Genomic DNA, 25,752 nt, shown 5'->3' with positions numbered 1-25,752 from the left:
AACATACAATCTACCAAGACTGAATAATGAATAAATAGAAAATATGAACAAACCAACAATGAATAAAGAGATTAATCAGTAACCAAAAACCTACCAACAATGAAAATTCCAGGTCTAGATGCCTTCCCTAGTAAATTCTACCAAACATTTAAAGAAGAATTAACACCAGTCCTTCTCAAACTCTTCCCAAAAAATTGAGAAAAGGGAATACTCCCAATTCCACTTTATGAGATCAACATGATCCTAATACCAAAGCCAGATAAGGACACTACAAGGAAAGAAAACTACAGCCAATATCCCTGATAAATAAATATATAAATTCTCCAGAATTTTGACAGATCAACTCAACTGCTCATTGAAAAGATCATATACTATGATCAAGTGGGATTCATCCCTAGGATGCAAGGATAGTTGAACATATACAAGTCAATAAGTGTGATACATCAAATTAATAGATGGAAAGATAGAAATAATATGATCTATTTAGATGTCAATAGATGCAGGAAAAGCATGTGACAAAACACAATTTCCTGTCATGATAAGAACTCTCAACAAGTTGGGTATAGAAACAATGCACCTCAATATAACAAAGGCCATGTATGACAAGCCCACAGCTAAGATCATACTCAATAGTGAAAAGTTGAAGGCTTTTCTTCTAAGATCAGGGGCAAAATAAGGGTGTCCACTCTCACAACTCCTATTCAACATAGTTTTGGAAGTCCTAGCCAGAGTAATTAGGCACAAAAAAGAAACAAAAGGTACCCAAATTGGAATGGATGAAGTAAAATTATATAGACTCCACCAAAAAACCGTTTTAACATTAACAAATTCAGTAAAGTTGTAGGATACAAAATGAACACACAAAAATCAGTTGTGTTTCTAAAGACTAACAACAAAATACCTGAAAGAGAAATACAGAGAACAATCTTATTTATAGTAGCATCTAAAGCAATGAAATACTAAGGAATAAATTTAATTAAGGAGGTGAAACACCTGTACCTGAGATTATAAAACACTGATGAGAGAAACTGAAGAAGACAAATAAATGGAAGGTTATCCCATGTTCATGGATTGGAGGAAATAATATTATTAAAATGTCCATATTGCCCAAAGCTGTCTATACAGTCAATGCAATCCCTATCAAAATTCTAGTGGCACTTTTCACAGAAATAGAAAAAAAATAAAAGTCCTAAAATTTAAATGGACCCATGGAAGACCTCAAAACGCCAAAGCAATCTTGAGAAAACAAAGCAGAAGGCATCACACTTCTTGATTTCAAACTATTCGAAACTGTAATAATCAAAATAGTATGGCACTGGTGTAAAAATAGACACACAGACCAATGAAAGGGAATTGAGAGTGCAATAAACCTTTTTACATGTGCTCATTTAAGATGTGACAAAGGAGCCAAGAATGCTCAATGGGGTAAGGATAATCTCTTCAATAAATGGTGTTGGCAAGACTGGGTACATGTACAAGAATTACATGGGACTCCTATCTTACACCACACACAAAAATTAATTTGAAAGGCATTAAAGATTTAAAAATAAGAGCTGAAAACATTTTTAAAACTCCTAGAAGAATACATAGGGAAAATGCTCCTTGCCATTGCTCTTGGCAACAATTTTTTGGCTATGATACTAAAAGCATAAGCAACAAAAGCAAAAATAAGCAAGTGCGACTACATCAAACTAAAATCTTGTGCACAGCAAATGAACCCATCCACAAAATGAAAAGGCAGACTACAGAATTGACAAAAATATTTACAAACTATCTATCTAATAATATCTCGTTCCAAATAAAAAGTGAGCAGAGAACCTGAATAGATAGTTTTTCAAAGAAGATTTACAATGACCAACAGGTACATGAAAAGACACTCAACATCATTGATCAGGGAAATGCTGATCAAAACTACCATGAGATGCCACCTCACACCTATTAGAATGACTGTTCTCAAAAAGAGAAGACATAACATGTGTTGGTGAGGATGTGGAGAAAAAAGAATGCTTATGCATTACTGATGGAAATATAATTGCTACAACCACTATGGAACACACTTCCTCAAAAAATCCAAAATAGAACAACTATATGATTTATCAATCCCACTTCTGGCTGTATACCCACAGGAAATGAAATTGAGATCTGAGTTATTTGCACTCCCATGCCTGCTGCAATATTATTCACAATAGCCAAGAAATGGAACAACCCAAATGTCCATCTATGGGAAAATGGATAAAGAAGATTTTATATATGTATATTCTGTCTCTGCCACCCTCCAAAGGTGAAAGCTTATTCCCATGCCTCTCCTCAACTTCTACTTTCAGCATCCTTTCATTGTATTTACCACATGGGTTACAATGATTTCTTTACGTGCCTACTTCCTACAAGTCAGCTTCTCCTGAGTGCGTGTAGTTTTTACTCAGCTCTGTACACCTGGTGTGGTAGCTGGCACTTGGTGCTCAATAAAAACAGGTAGAAAAAAATGTATAAATGAAATCACTTGTCACTTTACCTTTCTTGGCCTCAATTTCATTTACAAAATAAAGGAAGTAACTCATTTGATCCCAAATTTCCTTCTTTGGTTCTTACCCATGAGACACCTAAGACCTTTTTAGACCATAAAACAATCAGTCCTTAAAACAACCATGCAACTTTTCAGCCTCAGTTTTGAGTGTTGAGACATCTAACAAGTAGTTAAGTTAATCTGAGAGTGAGCACCTGGGGTAGGGAAAAAAAGAAAAATTGGACACAGCCCATTATACTACCAGGATAGAGCCATGCTTCCTGTGTGTCCTTGTATTTCACTATATCTTTGAAAAAAATGTTAATGATAGAGGCCCAAGGTGGTTAGCATTTTGGGATAGAGCGGAGAAAAAGAATCAGGAGCAGCTGGAGAGAAGAGCGGGTCTGAGGCATATCTAAGAGAAGAGAATGGCGATCAAGGACATGGCTCTGAAAATGGGAGAGCCTGTAAGAGGCAAGTGGTCCACTTGGCCACTCATGGGACCATTGTCAGCTACCTAATTTTTAATCATCTGAGCCCTCTCCTAAAGTAGCACTTTAATGTTGCTCCCCCAGAGTCCATCCTACTCTATCTTCCTAAGAGGACATCCCCTTTTCTCAGATATTTGCCCCCAGAATAGTACATAGCTTTCCTCTGGTAACCATTTACTCAGAGAATAAATTCAGAAAATGTCTGAAGCTTCTGCTTCTTGCCTTTTTGTCACTAATAGTTTATTGGAGCTGCTTCAAAATGAGAGTTTTAACAGAAGCACTTTAAAAAAGATTGAGACAAAAATGTGATAATTGCACACTCAGGTTTGCAATTTCAGAAATTCATGATGTTAAGGCCTCCAAACATGCTACTTCAAATTTGGATTCCTTTTCACTCTTCACGAAAAACTAGTCTCGTCGGATTGGAGCTGATCGCTGTTTTTGTGTCATACTAGTAAAATGGTTGGAGTCCATCGTCAGAAAGGGAAAACTATACTTTTTCCATAATTCAAAAATAATTGAAAGAATATAGCTCAGCAATTTTGAAGTAATGAATTTTTTTAAATGGCTAAGTTCAGTTCAATCTGAGAAGATCCCAGCTTCAAATATTTTCTTTTTTTGAGGAAATAAAGAGAAAGGTATCAATGAGCACAAATGGGGTGTGTTAGAGCAAAACCTATCATTTTTAGATGTTACCTGTCACATTCCCTAAAGGAATATAGACTACATTTTAAAAGGTATCTCTGTTGAGAAAAAGTCAAGATAAAAACATATTCTCATGAGTCAAAAGAGTCACCAATGAATTGTATTATGTTCAGTTGTTCAGAGTAGATGCAATGTGGATGAGGAAGGAGCAGAGGTGGTGGGGAGAGATAGGGCTGTCTGAGGACATTTAATTTCTTGTATTTCACGAGTGTCTCATACCAGCCTAAAGCATAGTGTGTGCGGGCTCTTACCTTGTCTCTTTTTGAGGAAAAGAAGGGAAAGGTAATGCAAAAAAAAAAAAAAATCATCTGGATGGTAAATAGAAGAGGCACTTGTGCAGCCTTGGCCTCCTGTCATTGTCTCCATTGTAAGCGGTGTCAGAGCCATCACATTAGGTTGCCACCACAGGGTGCATGCAAATAGGACAGAGAGCGAGGCAGGCAGTGCTCAGCAGCTACCACCTGCACATTTCAGATTGTTGGCAGGTACATCGCAGTGGACTAAAACAGAATAATTACTGGAGATAGAGTTGGCAAGTGTAGTGTATGGGAGAGGCATTCAATTGCACACAAGTATGATAGGTGAACTATAAAAAAAATTGTGGGGAGGGAGGGGAAAAAAGTCCCCATTAAACACCAGACAGCTGGCAATTCTGAGCTTCCATTTTGTTATCTATGAAATAAGAGAAGCTGACCTATCAAGTCAGTTGCTAGCAGATTTTGGACCATTGATTTAAGCAGGAGTTGTAAAGAGTAAAATCAGGATCTTGAGGGGGCATCTCTGAACACCAAACAAATAAGCCCTCAAAGGCCAGGAGCATGTAGTGAAGTGTGTGATAACCACATGTTACATGAGTAAGTGCAGGGTAGACCATTTCTTTGTAAATACTGGGACGCTTGTTTTATCTACCTTACACACAGTACTTATAATAGGACCGGTCACTGTCCTAAGCATTTTACATTTATTAACTCATTTAATTCTCTGAGTATCTTTATTAGTGTTCTTCTTATCATTGCCATTTTACATGGGGAGGAAACTGAATCACGGAGTTAAATGACTTACCTGAGACACTGTTAAGCGGCAGGGTGGAGGGTTCAGCTCAGGCCGTCTAGCTCCAAGTCCACACTCCAACCCTTCGCCATGAGCTGTCTCCCACTGAGAATGTATATGGGTATAAATGGGGTGTTCTACAGGATTTACAGAAAACAAAAACAAAATGAGTATTTGATGCAAGTTATCTAAACTATTCAAAGTAAACAGCATTATCTCCTTGAATGTGTAGTTACTTGCCTAAAAGTTAACTTTTTTCTTTGTAAATCTGGCAACACTGCTTATCAGAGTTTTCTCAATGAAATGCCTAAAATATATTATGACTTCTCTTTTAAGAAGCTGAAAATATGTACATATGTATGTTACATACTTTCCCCAAATTTCAGTTGTATGTTGGACTGGGAAGATCTGCCTCAAGGCCATAGTCCACTTGGCCACTCACGGGACCATTGTCAGCTACCTAATTTTTAATCATCTGAGCCCTCTCCTAAAGTAGCACTTTAATGTTGCTCCCCCAGAGTCCATCCTACTCTATCTTCCTAAGAGAACATCCCCTTTTCTCAGATATTTGCCCCCAGAATAGTACATAGCTTTCCTCTGGTAACCATTATAAATCCAGGAAGAGGTATGCAATTTAAATAACCTTAATTTGGCTAAAGGAAAGCGATTATATTCCATGGTTCCTTCCCAAATCATGCTCTTTCCCTCCCCTCTCCCCATTCTCTCTTCTGTATCTCTTGAGGCCGAGGAAACCCAGTTTCAACCATCTCTGGCAGCCATCTTGTATCATCTACAAGAGAAATCAGCTGAGTACAAAGCCTGACAACTGCAAGTGGGAGAGACAAAAAGAGCTATACTGTACTCATGGACTAGAAAAATCAGTGTTGTTAAAATACTACCCAAAGCAATCTAGTTTTCACAGAACTAGAGTAAATAATACTAAAGTGAGTATTGAATCACAAAAGACCCCCAATAACCAAAACAATCTTGAGAAAGAACAATATTGGAGATCCTACACTCCCTAATTCCAAAACTATTGTACTATATACTATAAAGCTATAGTAATCAAAACAGTATGGTACTGGCACACTAATTGACACATGGATCAATGGAACACCAAGCTTATATGGTCAATCACTCTATAAGAAAGGAGGCAAGAATATACAAGGGGGTAATGAGAGTCTCTGTCTCTTCAACAAATACCATTGAGAAAATTGGATAGCTACATGCAAAAGAATGAAACTGTAGACCACTTTTTATACCATACACAAAAATAAACTTAAAATGTATTAAAGACCTAAATGTAAGACCTGAAACCACAGACTCCTAAAAGAAAATAGGCAGTAAACTCCTGGACATCAGCCTTAGCAATTTTTTTTCTGGATATGGCTTCCCAGGTGAGAGAAACAAAAGCAAAAATAAACAAGTGGGAATACATCAAACTAAAAGTTTTCTGCACAGCAAAGGAAACCATCAACAGAACAAAAAGGCAACTTGCTGAATGGCTGAATATATTTGCAAATGATGTATCTGATAAGGAGTTAATATCCAAAATATACATAATACTATACAACTCAACACCAAAAAACCCTACATAATATGATTCAAAAATAGAAGACATGCAGATAGCCAACAGGTACATGAAAAGATGTTCACTGTCAGTCACCATCAGGGAAATGCAAATCAAAATCACAATTAGATATTACCTCACACTAGTTGGAATGGCTGGTATTAAAAAGACAAGAAATAACAAGTGCTGGTGAAAATGTGGAGAAAAGGGAACCCCTGTGCACTGTTTGTGGGAATATAAAATAGTGCCATCACTATGGAAAATAGTCTGGAGGGTCCTCAAAAAATTATAAATAAAAATAGCATACAACCCAGCAATTCTACTTCTGGGTATTTATTCAAAGAAAGCAAAACACAAATTCAAAAAAATATATGCACCCCTATGTTTATTGCAGCATATTTACAAGAGCCAAGACATGGGAGCAACCTCTGTGTCCATCAGTAGATGAATGGACAAAGAAGATGTGGTAATATATTCAATGGGATATTACTCAGCCATAAAAAAGAAGGAAATCTTGCCATTTGCAAAAACATTTTGAGCCTAAAAGGTATTATAAGTGGCATAAGTCACACAAAGACAAATACCATATAATTTCAATTATATGTGGAATTTAAAAAACAAATGAACAAATAAACAAATGAAACAAATACTCATGAATACAAAGAATAAACTGGTGAAGGGGAGCAAAATAGGTGAAGGAGATAAAGAGGTACAAACTTTCAATTATAAAATAGTTAAGTCATGGGGATGAAAAGTATAGCATAGAGAATATAGTTAATAGTACTGTAATAACTTTAAGAAAAGACGAAATAGGCCCCTGGTGGAAGCATTGGAGAGCTCTATCCAATGTACCTGGAACTTATGCTACTTTTGAATTTCTCTCTTGTGAGACAAATTTCCATTCTCTTTTCCTATTACTTGCAACCAAAAGCATCCTAACAAATGCGAACTCTAAGACCTGCACTTCTAAGTCAAACGCTTCCTGCAAGCTTCATCTAAGCCCTTAGCAGCTTTGTCACCTATTTCCAAATACTTCTGCATCTAGATATTTAGCTGTGGCCCCTTTGCATCTAGAAGCCTCTGAGAGACCATCTGAAGTGTTGAGCTAATCAAGCTCGGAGACTCTCTTAAGATGCTCTGACATGAGTGATATCATGGAAAGGAGCAAGGTGGGGGTTGGCATGGCAAGGATCAAATTGACGAAAGAAATTTGTTAGAGAAAGGAATCTGCATCTTCTGACTGGAGGTGTTATTTTTTTCCCCCTACACCATTGGTGTGGTAGGAAAAAAAGGTAAGTGTTTACTAAGACCACTAAAATCTAACACTGACTCAACCATTCATTAGCTGTGTGACCTCAAGCAAGTTTCTTAGGCTCAGTAAAACCTCTGTTTCCTCACCTGAAAGAGTAGGAGCAACAATCCTATTATTTCTAATCTTGTAAGGATTACAGGTAACAGAGAATCAATAGCTAGCTAAATCCAAAAATGGTAGCCATTATTCTGATCTTGGCTCTACACCCCTGTTGTCTAATACTCTCATGAACTCAACAAAGAATTACTGAGTGCCTACTGCATTGCTAGGTGTGGTCACAGGCACCAATGCTTGACAATACTTTCATTGCACTTCAATATCTTTTATAAGGAAAATATTCATTTTGTGTAGCAAACAACTATATACATCTGTCTATTTTTGAAGTTTTCCTTTCAAGACTAATACTCCTCCTTTTCCAGCCTTATTCTAACCTACTCAAATGTAATTTATCTCTAAAAGGTATAGAAGCCAGGACTTCTTTTTAAAAAAATCCTCTTGTTGTCTCCTTCCTATCCAAACTGCATGGTCTACTTTCTTAGGGAAAAGATACTCAAAAGACTAAAATGAGCATCAAGTATTCTATGTAGGAAGAATGAGGAAAAGTCTATTCCCTTCTCCCTTGTAAAAATATGACTTGAGATGGTCATCCAAATCAATTGTATTAAGATTAACTCTTATTCCATATGTGAGGAGCCAGTTTCCCCAAATGCTAAAAGGAGCCACACCTTCTGTCCTTCAGGTGCAGGTAGTGTAAGGAAGTTGGCGCATGCCTTTACACTTGGTGGGACCAGTAATGACCATGAAAGGGAAGAAAAACCTGTGAGGCAAGAATTCACAGGCATGGCTTGGTGGTTCCTGCCCACATGGACATTCATCTTTCAACTTCACAGAAAATGACATGATGGATGGAGGGAAGAATGGTTTATCTTAGAGCTGCAGCTTTAAAGGGGAGCAGTACCCCTGAGGCCATTGTGTTGGTGGAAGCAATAATCATTAAAGACATTTTCCAAGAGAGTGGGAATCTCTGAGTTTTAGGACCATTGAGTTTATTTGCCCCTCCCTACTTGGCCATTTTTCCCAATCCATTGACAGCCCTGGGATTCTTAGTGTTACTTTGTTAAAGTACTCTACAGGTCTCATTTACACTTGACCTCACAAGTGTTTTCCTCTTTTTCCTCCAACAGGACAACTCTCCTTTGGAGACTGATGGAAATTGATATCACCAGGAAAAGTGGTAATATAAAAAGCTACTACCACTTCCATTGTGTCTCCAATAAGGGCAAATGATACGTAAGTCTTACCTGCTCTAGGAGTTAAATGACTGACCAAGTATATCCAAACCAATTGTCAGCATCACAAAAAAACAGCCCACTTTGACTTTCTGAGGACTGTTAGTATCACTCTTTTTCTTAACTAAACATTCTCAGTCTTCCTGACAATGGATCAACTGGCTCCTTTATAGAATCATCAAAATAAAAAAAAAATTTTTTAACACACAAAATCAACAAAGCTCCTGTTTTCCCAGATGCCTAGAGATTAGGAAAGAGTATAATTTACGGTCCCTGACCCCATCAGAAGCAAGACATAAACCAGATAACAGAAGTTAAATAGAAATGCAAGAGAGGTGAGGCTGCAGGAGAGGATGGTTTTTACCTGACTATGGTGGAATGCAGGCTGTGAGACTCTTATTGGCTAGAGCGATTTGGGAGGGAGTTGTGGAAAAAACCTTGAGGAATGGGTAGGGCATTAAGAATGACAAATGAGAGAAAGGGCACTCTAGGCGGGAAAGAGGTGTCGACAAAGGCTCCGTGGTGAAGTCCCAGCTTTACTGGACCAAAGCAAGCCTACGTCAGTATGCTGGAGCCAGTTACCTGAGCTTTGTGTGTGAAATTCAGGTATTTAAGTTGTGTCTTGCAAGCACTGGGGAGACACTAAAGACTGTGAAGGTGAAGGTTATGAAGAATGTGGAATTTTATGTCTGTAAATCTGGCAAGTGTGGGAGGGAGGGATTAGTAGGGGGAAAGACAGGAAATGATGGCAGAGGCTGTAGGGTCCTAAATCAGGATCGTAGTGGTGGGGAGTGCAATGAGGGGGTCAGCAAGATGCTGACAATCAAGTATTTTCCCTGCGGAGACTCATTAAAGGTTCCATATTTCTTTACCACACTTCATAGAAAAATAATTACAGTATTGTGTTCAGCAAGTTCAAAATGCAGAACATGATAAGGTTCTGATTTTTTCAAACCTTTTGAGAAGTAATATTAAAAGCTCATGAATTATATATTCAGTATCAGCCAGCATCCATTCTCTTCATTGTATGTAATATGGATAAGTAAAATATGCATCCTATGTATGATTTGTGTATGTGTATCAATAATAATGTATAAAGAAAACATATCTACAATTTAATCAGGGTTCTGATTATAAACTGTGAATCAGTAAGATAATATGCTTGGAGTAAAATCTTCAGTATCACAAATCTCAACATGCAGATATCAGCCTTTAAATTAAATTTCCATGATCAAATCAGATCATAAACCGTCATAGCCTAATTCTCTCCTTTTGACTAAGAGAGTAACTACGGAGAAAGAAATGATTTCCCACCTCTCCTACTTGCTTTTCCCTTTACCCATCACTTGATTATAGCAAAAGTCATGTTGTGAGTTACATGGTTGCTGAACAAGACTTTTTTTTTTTATTAAGTTATCATTGATATACAACCTTATGAAGATTTCACATGAACAACATTGTGGTTACAACATTCACCCATATTATCAAGTCCACTGCCCCACACCCCATTGTAGTCACTGTCCACCAGTGTAGTAAGATGCTATAAAGTCACTACTTGTCTTCTCTGTGCTGTACTGCCTTCCCCATGACACCCCTACATTATGTGTGCTAATCATAATGCTCCTCAATCCCCTTCTCCCTCCCTCCCCACCTGCCCTCCTCTCCCTCTTCCCTTTGGTAACCACTAGTCCCTTCTTGGAGTCTTTGAGTCTGCTGTTGTTTCGTTCCTTCAGTTTAGCTTTGTTCTTATACTCCACAGATGAGTGAAATCATTTGGCACGTCTTTCTCTGCCTGGCTTATTTCACTGAGCATAATACCCTCTAGCTCCATCCATGTTGTTGCAAATGGTAGGGTTTGGTTTCTTCTTATGGCTGAATAATATTCCATTGTGTATATGTACCACATCCTCTTTATCCATTCATCTACTGATGGACACTTAGGTTGCTTCCATTTCTTAGCTATTGTGAATAGTGCTGCGATAAACATAGGGGTGCATCTGTCTTTTTGAAACTGGGCTGCTGCGTTCTTTGGGTAAATTCCTAGGACTGGAATTCCCAGGTCAAATGGTATTTCTATTTTGAGTTTTTTGAGGAACCTCCATACTGCTTTCCACAGTGGTTGAACTAATTTACATTCCCACCAGCAGTGTAGGAGGATGCCACTTTCTCCACATCCTCGCCAACATCTGTTGTTGTTTGTCTTTTGGATCATGGTGATCCTTACTGGTGTGAGGTGATATCTCATTGTGGTTTTAATTTGCATTTCTCTGAAGACTAGTGATGTGGAGCATCTTTCCATGTGTCTGTTGGCCATCTGAATTTCTTCTTTGGAGAACTGTCTGTCAGCTCCTCTGACCATTTTTTATTTGGATTATTTGCTTTTTGTTTGTTGAGGTGCATGAGCTCTTTATGTATTTTGGGTGTCAACCCTTTATCAGATTTGTCATTTATGAATATATTCTCCCATGCTGTAGGATGCCTTTTTGTTCTATTGGTGGTGTCCTTTGCTGTACAGAAGCTTTTCAGTTTGATGTAGTCCAATTTTGAACAAGACTTTCTTAATCTTTCACTTATTCTCATACATATAAATTAGAATGAGGTGAAAGGCATCTCAAAAGATAGCATTACTAACTGCCAACTTTGCCAGCCCACTTGTTGCATGCTCTGCTCTATGCCCTGATTGGGATCACAAACCCAAAGAAATATGGAAAGAATCATCAAACCTGACAGGTGGGGATAGAGAATTAGGAGGGACTGTCCTTCCTTCCTCTGTCACTCCCTTCAACATCACTCCCTATGAGCTGAGCTTCCTCCATCTGTAGGGAAAATTCATTTCAAACCTTAAAATTTTGTTTTTTTTTTAGCTGAGATCCCATGTTTAAGTGTTAGGGCTCAAAAATACTTCATAGTTAGGGAAATTATTAAACCATTAGCTTCTTTAAGGCAGATATCATGTTTTGTTCATTTAAAAATCATTTGTCTTTGCACTGTCCCCACAATGCCTACCTAAGAGCCTGGCAAATAGCAGATACTCAATTACTATTTATTTACTTGTCTGTTGAGTCATATGTTCTTAAAGATATAGATTGAAAAAATATAAACCAGGAGAATTAATTGGGAGCCAGGATAGTTTTAATTAATTATACCTTTAGCTTTCAGGTTTAACCACAGTAAGGATCCTTGGAAGAGAGCACTGGGCCATGTGTTTTAAGTACTGGCTGATGTTGATATAGCCTTATATCTATTAAAACACAGATTGTTGGACCAGACAAAATGCAACAGAAGGTGAGTCTTTTATTGAATGGCCTTCAGCTGGTTAATTTTGTTTGCAGATGGCAGATACTGAAGTTACAGAAAAGCTGCTCTTGTTGTTCAAAGTGCCTTTTCAATTTTTAATTTGACATGGAAAGTTACATGGTCTACAATACGTGCAGACCAGCCGTTATCTCTCATCATCAACTTCTTTGGTTGGTTTCTTGACTGAAAGCAGCTCTATTGTAGGTACTTTTTCTGGCTCCAGCTTACATGTGTGGTTCAGTGACAAGATTCCTGATAAACTGGAACAGAGAACAAGGAAACAGGCTTTTAAATGATCAAGTGATCATTCGCTTCCTTAGGTATAGTTTCTGCCTGACAGACCTATTACAGAAAAGAGTCACACAAAGACTCCCAGGTTCTGGGCAGATGAGAATCACAGACTTTTAGAGCCGGAAGGCATTTAGAGGTCATCTCATCCAGCTTCGCCATTTTAATGTAAGAAGCAGGTGCCCAGAGGATTAAATGACTCACCCAAGGTTGTGCAGCTCACATCAGAGTCAGGATTGGAATTCAGCTTGTTCAGAGCTCTTACATTGGCAGTTTTTTTGCTGATTGATGTTAGGGAAACCTAGAAAGAAAAAAAGGAAAAAACAGAGATACCCTAATTTTTCATGGTTTTTTTCCAAGAATACCATTCTGTGGGGAATTATTATGTTTCTAGGTTTCCTTAGCTAGGCCACTACTTTCTACGTGTGGGGTCTTGGAAAAAATGCTGTGAGTTGGTGAGTTGGTGAGTTTGGACTTGAGCTTGAGTTCAGTATATAACTATCACTGTAATTTACTGATCATATGCTACATATTGTGCATATATTATTATCGTCACAATGAATCTGGAAGGAAATAGTGTTAGCCCTTTTCTTTAGTTGGAGAAGCTAAGGCTTATTGAGGTTAAACCTCTTTTCCAGTGCCATGCAGGTATTCAAAATCAATATCTGACTGATTCCCAATTTCCATCCTTCCCCTATATCACACTGCACTTACTGTGTGTCTTCAGGCAAGTTACTAGTTTCCTTAACTGTCAAAGGGATACATTAATATACTTCCTAGCATTAATATAGGATGAAATGAGAAATGATGTATCTAGAATACCTGGCTTTGGACATGACACAGAAAACACTCAGCAAAAGTCAGCTCCATTCTACGCCTATATCCCTCTCCTTTTTAAAATTTTCAGGAGGATTTACACCCTGAACTACATTGACTCATGTTGAAAAGAGAAAACAGAAACACTTCCAAAGTGTCAGACAAGATCAGAAGTGGATTAAGTATTCCAGATGATATCCCAAACTATCAGAATAACCTAATGGCAAAATTTTAAACTGTGGAGAGTTGAGCTTCAACTCTCCTCCCTGTGAGTGAAATAAGTGAACCAGTCAATCAGAGAAAAGCACCAACGTGAATTCAGCTTCCTAAGTTTAAAATGCAGGCAGGGTTTCCAGAAAAATGTTCAATACTCAGGTAAAATGTTAGACAGTGGATTTTTTTCTATGTCCCTTTCATTGATCAGAGCTTGTATAATCTATATGAAGTGAAAAGACATAGGTATATTCATTTAATAATTCCAAGTGGGCATCAGAAATTGTTTGACCATTTCATAACCCTGTACATTCTTTTGTACTATACTTCTGAAATGATAGTCCAAGTATAAATGTGATTGAATTTACAAAAATTCAATTTGCATGCAATGCTTCAGAGATACATCTATTGTGTTTAGCCACGAACTCTTTTCACAGTTGATAGCAATCAAAGAGGTTTATATTAAGAGAATAACAATGAAACAAAAAAAATAAATGAAAAGAATATCATGCTTGATTCAGCCCTGCAAAAGAGACTGGAGGACTGATAAGGAAAATCACAATAGTGTAAAACAAGATCAGTAAGTTTTTAGATTTTGTAATTGACCTTAGAAAAAATCATTACCCAAACTCCTGAATGAAAAGGTGTGTGCTTATGGTTGAAATATGAGCAGACTGTTTCATTTATACATTCCATCACACAAGACTTGACAGAAGAATGACTGCCAAACAGAAAGTTGCTAGAGTCTAAGTTGCAATGGGGCACAATCCATTCACAGTTATCATTCATTGCATTTTCTATTACGTAGCACAGTGCTTTGCCCATAAAAAGTACTCAATAATTATTGGATGAAGAAAAGTAAGACAGTCTAATCTGCGGTAGAAGAAAAATTTACCAGAGGTTACAGAATGAAAATTTGACCCCAAATATGCATAGAACAAGATTAAGAATTCCAGAGGATGTTGGTATAATTTAATGTCATTGTGCTGGTTTTTCTATGGGTAAAATGAGATGGAGATATCCGCCTAAAACATTTAATGCTCTAACATGGCCTACCTAATACATAGCATCATTTTCCACTTGGTATTATCCCAGAGTCTGCCTAGCATCTTCCTTGTGGCAAGATACAAATTATAGCTATATCATACATTTTTAAATTATTTTCTATAAAACATTCCAGGATCCTGTCTACAAGTTACCGACCATGGAGTGAATTTTGGAGGTCACTTAACTAAGATGTCAATAGAAATAGAAGGTGTTCTGGAAAAACTAAGTGTAGTTCCAATTTTTGCTTAAGAGTTTATCATTTCCTCACCTTAAGGGTTTTCAAAACCCTCTGTTCTATTAATCATCAGACATTCTCTACTTAATTTTCTTATTATAGTGCAATAATTTGATTGAGTAGCTTATATACCACAGGATTTGCCTTTGTAAGCGTCTTCTCTGTTTAGGGTGGGTGAGCCACCCCACCTCAGAGGCTACTGGGAATCATTCTAGTCTTTACAGGGGTCCAGGTTAGATTGTGATGCAAAGTCTGAGACTCTTAATGTGAACTTCTCCTTCCTTGTGTGTCCCCACTCCCTCTCTTCCACATTGCAGGCCATTCCCTGCTCTCCAGAATCTTTACCACCTCAGGAATTTCCTTCACACTAGGGGCACTTAGCATGACATCTCCAGAATGCTGCGATCTTCCTAGCCTGGCAGTGGAAGTCTGATCTTGTCCCAAACCTGCCTTTACCAAGTGCTGGATGAAATCTCTACGATAGCTGGCTCCCAGTCTCTGCCTCCTACCTGCACTCTGCATAAGGGTTTTGGGGAAGAGCAGCTGCAGACTAGATGCAGAGGAGGCTCACACTACTCAGCTTCCCTTGGAGGGCTCCATGGGCCTGGGCATAAGGAAAGGGAAGAAGGAAGCCTTTCCCCTTTTCAGTTATAAAAATAGAATAATATTCTGCACCAGAGGAGGTAATTTATCAAAAGCCACCTGTAACACAAATGATTAAATTATTTATTTACTTACCTTTGAACTACAAATTGGTCCAGTGCTTAAAATTACTCCTTGGTTAATTCTTATCAGAATCATTAAAAGAAAGGTGGGGTGAGGTGGTGGTGATAGGAGATTTCTTCCTAGAAGTCATGAAGGTATTTCATTGCCCTAATGATTCAGAAGTGTTAGTCTTGTCTCCCCAGCTAAAATGTAAGCTTGCTGAAGGAAGGAGCCATATGCTGGACGCGGTCAGCAGTATTCAGGGAGACTGGTGATCTCTGCTTCCTCATGTCCCGCTGCTATAATCCTGACCCTCTCCCGTTGACCGTGGGTGCTGAGCTGTCACTTGCTTCTAGCCAATTGGACATGTCAAAGGTGATGGGATGGAGGAGGGAGATTCTTCTTGTGGCCTTGACCTAGCAGAGAGCCGTGTTGAGAGCTGCCTATGGAGACCGTTGGCAGAAACTGAAGCCGCCTGTAGTTGCTGAGCAGCCCCCAGCTGACAGCCAGCTAGCGAAAATACACGGATCTCAACCTTTTAATCACATGATGAATTTGACTAATCACTAAAAGGATCTTGGAAACATCTTTCCGTAGCTAAACCTCCAGGGAACACAGCTTAGCCTCACTCAGACTTGGGGCACACATGTGCACATGCACCCCTCCTCCTCCACATGCAACAGGCCATGTCTAGCCAGAGATGGGGGATTCAGTCCCTCCTTCCAAAGGAGAGAGTTCCTGCTGCTCCAACCCACAGTGGATGCACTGCCCCAGGGGTTGCCACTCCATGCTGATATGGGTTCCATGCCTTCATGGAGCGTGGGTAAGAGGCTTGCCAGCTTAGAGTGCCGGTCAAGTGCACACAGTGCTGCCAGCATGGGATCAGGAGAGCCACCACCACGCCCCACCCTGGAGGCTCCTTCAGGCACACAGAAACTGGCCCTGACTCTCCCCACACCCTCACCCACTCCCAGACCCCCTGCTGTGAGTAGAGGACAGTGAAAGTTGTTGGGAGATGAGAAGGTAGAGAAGGGGAAGCCCAGGGCACCATGGAGTGAAGGAATGGGCGTCCAGGAACCCATTCCAGCAGGTGAGAGGCAGAAGGAAGGGGGGCAACGCACAAGTCACACCTGCAAGTCCACAGCACATACTCCATTATCCTGTCAGCCTTCACTGGCAAAACACATCAAAGTTAGAAGGAATTTAAAGGCAACAGTAGCAATAGCCCAGCATTGCACTGCGAGCACAAGGCCCTGCCTGCCTGCCTTGGTCCCAAGGCCTCCCTTGTCCAAGGAGAGCCCCAAGTAGGGAGGTTTGGGGGAGGAGAATGTTCTCTCTGCTGGAGCTGGGGTAAGGTTTACTCCAAACCATGGCCTGAGACTTCTTTTTGGAGCATCAAATGCCTTTAATCTACTTTACTGCGGTAAGACCCCTCCTCTGCGGAAATGGGATCTACCTAGTCTAGCTCAAATGGGAGGAAAACCCCAGGGTGAAAAAGAGATACCTGTAATGGAAAGCATCAATTTCTTAATATATCAGAATTATTTTTCTTCCATCTGAGGGATTCCTAATACTTTACTGGGTAAATCTGTGTGTGTGTGTGTGTGTGTGTGGCATGCATGTACATGTATGAAAATGAGGAGTTTTGCTGAACATATGAATGACTACCTGATGAATGCATATTTAATACAGATTTTAATGTCACACAAGGTATCCTTTATTGATAGTTACTACTCTTGAAGAAATCGTTGAGTGACTCCTGTGAGGCACATTCTACTCTGTAATTGGCCATAATAATGTATTCTTTAACAAACACCTAACCCTGACACAACTGAATCCCGGGTTTCTACCTGCTATTTCTTTTCAAGCAAAAAGGTTTGATACATAATCAAGGAACATGATTTGATTTTCAAATGCCATTAGGGAAGATGGTCCACAGAGTAATCCTGTTAATATTTCTGCTATTAAGATATCTATTTCCTGTATTTGGAATACCCAGAAAGAATGGAATCTAAATATTTAAATGTCTCACAGAAAAATATCTGACAACTGGAAAATGTCTTAAAAGCCTATAAGTCTGATGCTGGATAATCAGAATCAGCTAACAGAATTCATTTTTATTAAAGCATTTCAAGTGATCAAATCACTGATGCGTTTTAACACTATAATGGCATTAATACCCTTGCCTCAAATCTTCAAAGAGGCAAATGATCATAGATTAAGCAAGTTCAACTGCACACAATGTTTTCATAAGCATAAGAATATCACTCCCTAAGGTATGCTTCTGAGGTGGTCAAAAGGTACAAATTCCAGTTATAAATAAGTACCAGGGATGTAATGGCCAACACGACAACGACAGTTAACCCTGCTGTGTGATACACAGGCCGGTTGGTAAGAGAGTGCGTCTGAGAGTTCTCATCACAAGGAGAAAATTATTTTTCCTTTATTCTTTTCTTCTTTCTTTCCTTTTTATTGTCTCTGTATGAGAAGATGGATATTAGCTGAACCTATTGTAATCATTTCACAATATGTGTAAATCAAACCATCATGCATATGCCTTAAACATATACAGTGATATATGTCAATTATTTTTCAATGAAACTAAAAAAAAAAACTTTTGATATGAGTGATGAGATTTTGAGAAAGTATCATTTTGGTATAAAATAACCTGGTTGCCTATGGTTGTAAATTACTTCAGGCCCGGTTACCCACCCCCCACCCTGTTCACTTTCTGCCTGATGACAAAAGAGTTCTAAGTGCAGAAGAAATGAAGCAAGTGACGAGGTGAACAAGAATCTGACCCTGCATGGTTTTTCCTTCTTCCCCTCCACACCCCATTTTGTTCGGTGTAGTGACTGTGAGTATGGCAAGAAGTGATCAACCAAGAGGGCACAGACCCATGGAGCAAAGCTAAATCAACATTTGCTGGCAGGAAGTAATGTTAACGTTCAGCTTTATTCCAGCCCTAACACTCATCCTCATAAGGATGGAAGAAGTGAGCAGCCACATTCGCTATCTCCATGATAACTGAGCTGCCCAGGGGCCCAACGCATGGCCCTGTGGATATGGGATGCCAGGGCAATGTCATTGTCATTATCCAGAGGAGGCATCTGACTTCTGTGCACCCTCTAGAAGGCTGTATAATAGAGCAGTCTCATGCAGAACTGGGTGGAAGAGACTTATTTGCATGGGAAACACCAGAAGAATGGCTGTCTGTGCTCTGCTGTTCTATTAGCCTCTTATTGTAAATTCAGTATGCTGGCAAGTTACAGGAACTTTTCCAGGCTGTGGAGGACTGGCGTCACATGATTGCATTGGAAGGCAGTATAGCAGAGGTTAAGAGTGTAGATTCTAAAATATCCTGCAACATGGATTTGAATCTCACCTCTATCTCAGACACGTTGTAGGGTATTGAGCAAGTCACTTAACCCCTGTAAGGCCAGTTCACTCACTGTTACACAGAGGCTGCTGAGAATAGCTTTCTCATGGGATGTCAAAAGGTTTAAAATAGAGTTTATGTAAAGATCTTATTTGGTGTTTGGCACATGATAAGGACTTGATACATAATGGCTCAATATCATGATGAGAAATGATTTTAAAAATAATGCTATGTTGTCTACATATATATATTTACAAGCCCAGTGGGCCAGGATCCTGGTCTTTTTTCAGTGTTTTGTATATTGCCCTATGTATCTCTGATGATCTCTAAATAGTAAAAACAGTAAAAATGTGTCTGATCAGTTTCAAGCCAAGCAGAGATCTTCAAGTTTTCAGAGCATCAGTGTCATTACAAGCGAATTGGAGTTTGGATGTTAGCTAAATGCAGTCCAGCTGATCCTTCCAGCTGCTGTCGGTGCTCTCCTAATTTTTCCTCTTTCATTTTTCCCACATTATTCCACCTCTAGAAGCAGAACTCAGCAGCTGGAGTCACCACAGGACCTGATTGATGGCTGCAGGACCCAGATGGCAGAAACCCGAAAAATGTTTCTGGCAAATACCTCTACAAGCTGGATGTGTGTGTGTGTGTGTGTGTGTGTGTGTGTGTGTGTGTGTGTGTGTGTGTACATACTCTTCCCTTTTTTTTGGCACTCGAGCTAAATGCCCAGCAGCGCTTCTTGGCTGGGTTCCATTCAAACTACAGTTGGCGCCTGTGAAAATGGCTTTGGCTCCAATATCTTATGTGTGACTGTCTATCATGAAGAATTTTCCCACTGCTGCTGATTTCTATTTTTATGAATACTTGAAAATACATGTCTCACATAAGAGTTCTGACCTCCTTTTATCTTTTCAGTGGAAATTCTTTCATAAAGAAGTGTCATCTCTTTTATACATTATGCTTTGTGAGGGGCTATTTATAGCCCTGAGAAAATTAGGGAATGTAGTACTCCTTTTGACTTTCAGAAAAATTGTTAAGCATCAAATTGCATGTCAAGGGAAAAAAATGATCTCATGAAAAAATTAACAGTCCTCAGTATTTTCCACTGTCTCCTGAGAGCCCCATTCCAAATACACAGAAGGATGGGTAGTCATTACCGTCTGATAAAATAAAACCAGCATCAAAAATAAACCTTGCCTTATCTTGTCTGATGCAATGGATATGCTGTTGAAAGGGGGACATTTCAAATGCACTGGAACAACTAGAGGGTCTGCTTTCCAAATGGAAACCCGTGGGGCATGCTTTCTGAAAAAAAGTGATGATTGTGAGGTGACTATCCAGAGCCTGATATACATGGTTTATTAATTGGATTGCTGCCTTTCCTTAAAGCTGGAGTCACCTCTGAAAAGAATAGATATATCCTGTAACTTCAAAATCTCTCAATTTATCCATGAGCACTCTTTGTAGACATTTTCTCTGCTGTCTTTTTTTGATTTTCAGAAAAAACAGGAAAATGTTCAATCTAACTGGAAATTTAAAATACACCAAACCAAAGTAAGAACTAATGTATGTTTCTGGGGCCACCCATTTAAATGTCAAGTGTAAAAAGGGGAAAAGACAAGCTCAAGCTGTGGGCATCCTCAACAAGTAAAGGAGTTTCTTTTAAAAATGTAGCAAAGACAATGAGTAAATATTACAGACTTGCTCATATTTCCTTATTAATTAAAATGTAGAGACTTAAGAGACTTAAGTACTGGGAAAACAAAAGATATAGGGACTTTATCTAATGTGGATTTAAGAAGTTTTGTGCAAGAAGTGAAAGAAATCTTTCTTGGAGACCTGGAGGGTTCCGTATTCAAGAAAGGTTGAGGTCAAGGGCTGGGATGATTACTTCTGTGGGAAGAGGACCTGTGAAATTGTTGGCACTAATCCGAGAATCTGGAAACTGAATTTCTCTGATTAATCCTGATTCAAACACGTGAATGCTTACAGTGGCTTTATTTTTAATCAAAAACTGCAAACAGCACGAATGTCCTTTTCTGTGGTTCAGTGGTAAAACAGAACACTACTCGTCAATTAAAAGGAATGAACCATTGATACACCCAACAGTGCAGATGAATCTCAAGTGCCTTCTGCCAAGTAAAAAATGTCACATACTGTGTGATTTCCATTTGTATAGCATACTGGAAGAAGCAAAACTCCAGGGGCAAAAGACAGATCACTGCTTGTTAGGGGCTTGGGGTCAGCGAAGTGATTGACTATAAAGGGGTACAGGGAAATTTTGGGCTGATGGAACTGTTCTATGTCTTGATTGTAGCAGTAGTTATATAACTATTTGCATTGTCAAATCTTACAGAACTATATAACACTAAGAGTGAATTTTTCTATATGTAAATTATATCTTAATAAAAGATATTCCAACCATTAAAAAAATGAAATGATAAATAAGCTAATGACAAGTTTGGAAGATATATTTATAAAGAGGCTTCATAGATACTTTAAATACTGCCTTACTTTCAGTCTCTTTCAGTACTTTCGAAAAAATCTGTTTCAAGGGGTTAACATCCAAAATATATAAAGAATTCATATGCCTCAACACCCAAAAAGCAAATACTCTATTAAAAAATGGGTGGAGGATCTGAACAGACAGTTCTCCAAAGAAGAAATTCAGATGGCCAACAGGCACATGAAAAGATGCTCCACATTGCTAATTACCAGAGAAATGCAAATTAAAACCACAATGAGATATCACCTCACACCAGTAAGGGTAGCCACCATCCAAAAAACAAACAACAACAAATGTTGGCGAGGTTGTGGAGAAAGGGGAACCTCCTACACTACTGCTGGGAATGTAAATTAGTTCAACCACTGTGGAAAGCAATATGGAGGTTCCTCAAAAAACTAAAAATAGAAATACCATTTGACCTGGGAATTCCACTCCTAGGAATTTACCCTAAGAATGCAGGAGCCCAGTCTCAAAAAGACATGTGCACCCCTGTGTTTATCGCAGCACTGTTTACAATAGCCAAGAAATGGAAGCAACCTAAGTGCCCATCAGTAGATGAGTGGATAAAGAAGATGTGGTACATATACACAGTGGAGTATTATTCATCCATAAGAAGAAAACAAACCCTACCATTTGCAACAACATGGATGGAGTTAGAGGGTATTATGCTCAGTGAAGTAAGCCAGGCAGAGAAAGACAAGTATCAAATGATTTCACTCATCTGTGGAGCATGAGAACAAAGCAAAAACTGAAGGAACAAAACAGCAGCAGACTCACAGAACCCAAGAATGGACTAACAGTTACCAAAGGGAAAGGGACTGGGGATTGGGGGGAGGGGTGGTGGGAATGGAGGGAGAAGGGGAATAAGGGGCATTATGATTAGCACACATAATGTAGTGGGGGGGGCATGGGGAAGGCAGTATAGCACAGAGAAGATAAGTAGTGTCTCTACAGCATCTTACTATGCTGATGAACAGTGACTGTAATGGGGCATGTGGTGGGGACTTGGTGATGGGGGTAGTCTAGTAACCACAATGTTGCTCATGTAATTGTATATTAATGATACCAAAATAAAAAAAACAAAAAAGGAATCAGCTTCAGTACTTTCAATCTCTCCCTTAAAGGGAAAGAATGGATTGCCTTTTTAAAAAAAAAAAACTGACTTTTAGTACCTGCCTGTTTTTCTAGCAGAGTATCTCATTCTGATCTCAGCATTGGTCGTGAGTCCCAGCCTTCCATGTATTGCTACAGATTTAAACACCATGACACTTCCTATATTCTGAGTAGTCACAGGTGCAGAGATCTGCATAAACCAAGAATATCTAGGCACAGTCCAAAGACTCAGAAAGATTCCAGACAACTGCTGAGATTCACAAGAAGCCCCAGTTAAGGCTAATTATGCCTGGGTTTCTTTTGGGGTGGGGGGTCGTATATCTGATCACTCAAGTTTGGCAATCACTGTTTAAGCCAATTCATATTTATTCTAAGATATGGGAGGCCCAGGAATATGCAAGCAAACTTTCTTTTTCTGGGTGAGATCATATTAAAATAAGCCAGAAGGGCGACCCTGAATAGGAAAGGAAGAGGATGGATAACAAACAGCCTTCAGAATATGTGGACAGTAGAAGTGTCACCCACTCATCGATGGTGTCAGGCTAAGCCCTGGTGGGATATAGGAATATATATACGTGCATGTGTATGACTGTGTATGTGTGTATGTGTATCAGTAGTCAAGCCATCTCTTGATTCCTTAAGCCTGCCTATTAGCACAAACTATACATGACCCTGCCTTAATATAAGGGGGTAAAACAATTTTCCTGAGTTCTCTAAGTGTTTGAGATACAGCACTCTGATCTGAGCACTCATCTTAGACCCTTGTCTCTGAAGGACATAGGAACATATTCTTGTCATGATGTAAATTATTTACTCTCTCATCTGATTTGGTACTTCCTGGAATCCTCTGCCAAGTACACACACATTCAAGTAAGAGAGGTCACAGGGTCCAGGAGATTGCTGAAGTTCCTGCAAATTGATTAAATCAGGACTCTTCTTTATTTCCTATGTACTCAGCTCCAGAAATGCAGTTGGGCATTGGGATTCCTCTTTCAAGTGCTCTGTCTCTCTAACACCCCTAGCTATATACAGGCCGTGGCTCTTTTGTAAGCATCCCCCTTTTCAGCTCTTTTATTGTAAGTCAATACAATAAAAACAAGAATACATAGTCTCTGAAGATCTTAAAAGTACATCAGTGAGTACGTCAGGATAATTTGTGATTAGCTTGGTAATTTGGGGTCATGTATGCAAAGTGGATACTGCTAAAGTGATTTTTTAATGTGCTCAAGATACAGTTTCCCTTTCCTCTGAAGTCGATGAATACTTTTCTCTTCAGTCCTGTTGACACTATTAATTTGCTTGGCACCCCCCCTCCCCACCACCATTCTTCCATCACTACTGCAAATAGAAACAAGGACAGCAAGGCTTGGAGAGCTCTTGTGGAGAGAGACATTTGCTCCGGCTCAAGCAAACAGCAAGGCCAATCAGCCTGAAATCTGAATTTTGCAGACACATAATAGACCCTTGGCTTATCAAAGTCTCTTATCTGATTGGAAAAAATCAAAGGTAAACTCCAGGGCTCATGGAATTAAAAGACAAATGAGATGTCATAATTATCAAAGTGGCTAATTTAGAAAATTAAGCTGTTCACATAGGTGACATAATTGCTTGTCACAATCACTCTTTTTCTCATTAGCTTCTTCCATTCAGCACCTACAGGAGGCAGAATAGTCTCTGGCCTTTCTCAACAGCATAGGTGTTCCTTTGTGGTTTAGGGTCACATTGTTTCTCTCATCTCCAGTAAGTAATGCATATGTATTAGCAGGTTTATCTGGAGAACAGTTCTAGAAATTCCAGTCTTTCACAATTAGGTATTTGGTCATGTTTTACATTTGTTTGTGACCAAACATTCTTTTGAAAGTTAATTATCAAGATAGGATTTATAGAATTGATATAGCATATTAATAGTCCATGGAAAACTTAAGGGTTTGATATATAGTAATGTGAAAACAAACCCTCAGAGGTTAGATAGAATTTCTTTTTCTTTCCAAACTCTATTCTTTCTGAATAGAAAGAAGAGATGTATTTCAATTCTCTGTAAGAGAAGAATTATTTGTAAAACTGGCAGTAATTCTGTTTATGTGTCAGCAAGTTCAGAAATTATTAAGGATAATATCTAATAAAGGATATGAGTCTTGTTTCCTACGGTTTATAAAGCATGTCATTGTAAGTGGGCAAGGTTAAACATTTTGGATTAAAAACGTAAGTATGAGATTGACTTAGATCCTACTGTCTTGTAAAGTTGTAGTACATGCTGGCATGACTTACAGAGGGACTACATTGATGTTATTCATTTGAAGATAATTTATCCTGAATGCATGCAATGAAGCTGTCATCTATATATTTCTGGAACATGTGTGTAACTTGTGTTTTGATTTCACTAACTGAATTAGTGAGATAATTGTGTTACAAGAGCTATTACGGTTGTATACTGAAAGCCATAAACTCAGAAAGAAAAAGAAAAATCCAGTCAAATCCCTAAATATATGAGGTTTCTGTAAACCTTGCCTTTATTCACAACTGAACCTATAGTGGTAGTATATACTCTGAAGACCTATAGACATAGAATTTTATAGAGAATTTATCCCTCAAAGAAAAAGATACAAGCCCAGTTATGTTAATATTACGTTTATTCCCTTGACTCTCACAGGGCTAACTATTGGCAGGAGGAATGGCACACCGGGCTCTCTGACCCGATGAGGCTGAAGGCTAAGACAGAAGAGGCAAAGGATGTTCAACTTGCCTACCCTTTCTGTGTCCACTGTAGTATCCTACAGGCTCCAGCAGTACAGCAGAGCCCTTGAAATGAGTTTGTTATGGATTTTTGAATGAGAAAGTGTGCTAGTTTGTGGCCGAGTGGACACTGGGGGAGAATCCACAGAGACAAGGGAAGAGACAAAAGGGACTGAGGGGAGAGGGTCCTGTGCAGGGCGAAGTGGCAGAGGACTGCAGGAGGCAGGTTCAGGGATTAGCAACACCTTAGAGACATCTCACTGGAGAACTGAAAGCTAAGGGGACACCTACCAGTTATAAATGAGAATGACCTTGGCTATTTTCAGCAATTTGACCATTCATTTGATTCATTTGCACTTTCCGTGGAATTCAGTGCAAAGTGGAATGTTAGTGCAAAGAAGTTCAAAATGTCCTGGGCATTTTGAGTCAGGAAGGCATAATGGACAAAGCTCTAATTCTTCTACGTCCTTCAGCTTCAAGCAGCACAACTGTGATTTCATCTA

The 25,752-nt window shown here is 39.0% G+C and overlaps 1 long non-coding RNA gene across 1 annotated transcript in view; it reads left to right on the top strand.

Moving 5' to 3' along the window:
* Positions 1-22,208, top strand: part of LOC108403477 (uncharacterized) — a 42,901-nt gene extending 20,693 nt beyond the window's left edge. Inside the window, exons 2-3 of the long non-coding RNA XR_012132257.1 lie at positions 8,816-8,921; positions 19,427-22,208. This is a non-coding gene — a long non-coding RNA (uncharacterized lncRNA). The remainder of the gene's footprint in view (positions 1-8,815; positions 8,922-19,426) is intronic.
* The last annotated feature ends 3,544 nt before the right edge of the window (positions 22,209-25,752 follow it).

Source organism: Manis javanica, chromosome 6 (assembly GCF_040802235.1).
Source record: "Manis javanica isolate MJ-LG chromosome 6, MJ_LKY, whole genome shotgun sequence".
Lineage (NCBI taxonomy): Eukaryota > Metazoa > Chordata > Mammalia > Pholidota > Manidae > Manis > Manis javanica.
The sequence above is the reverse complement of the archived record's forward strand: the minus strand, read 5'-3'. Positions and strand labels throughout refer to the sequence as shown.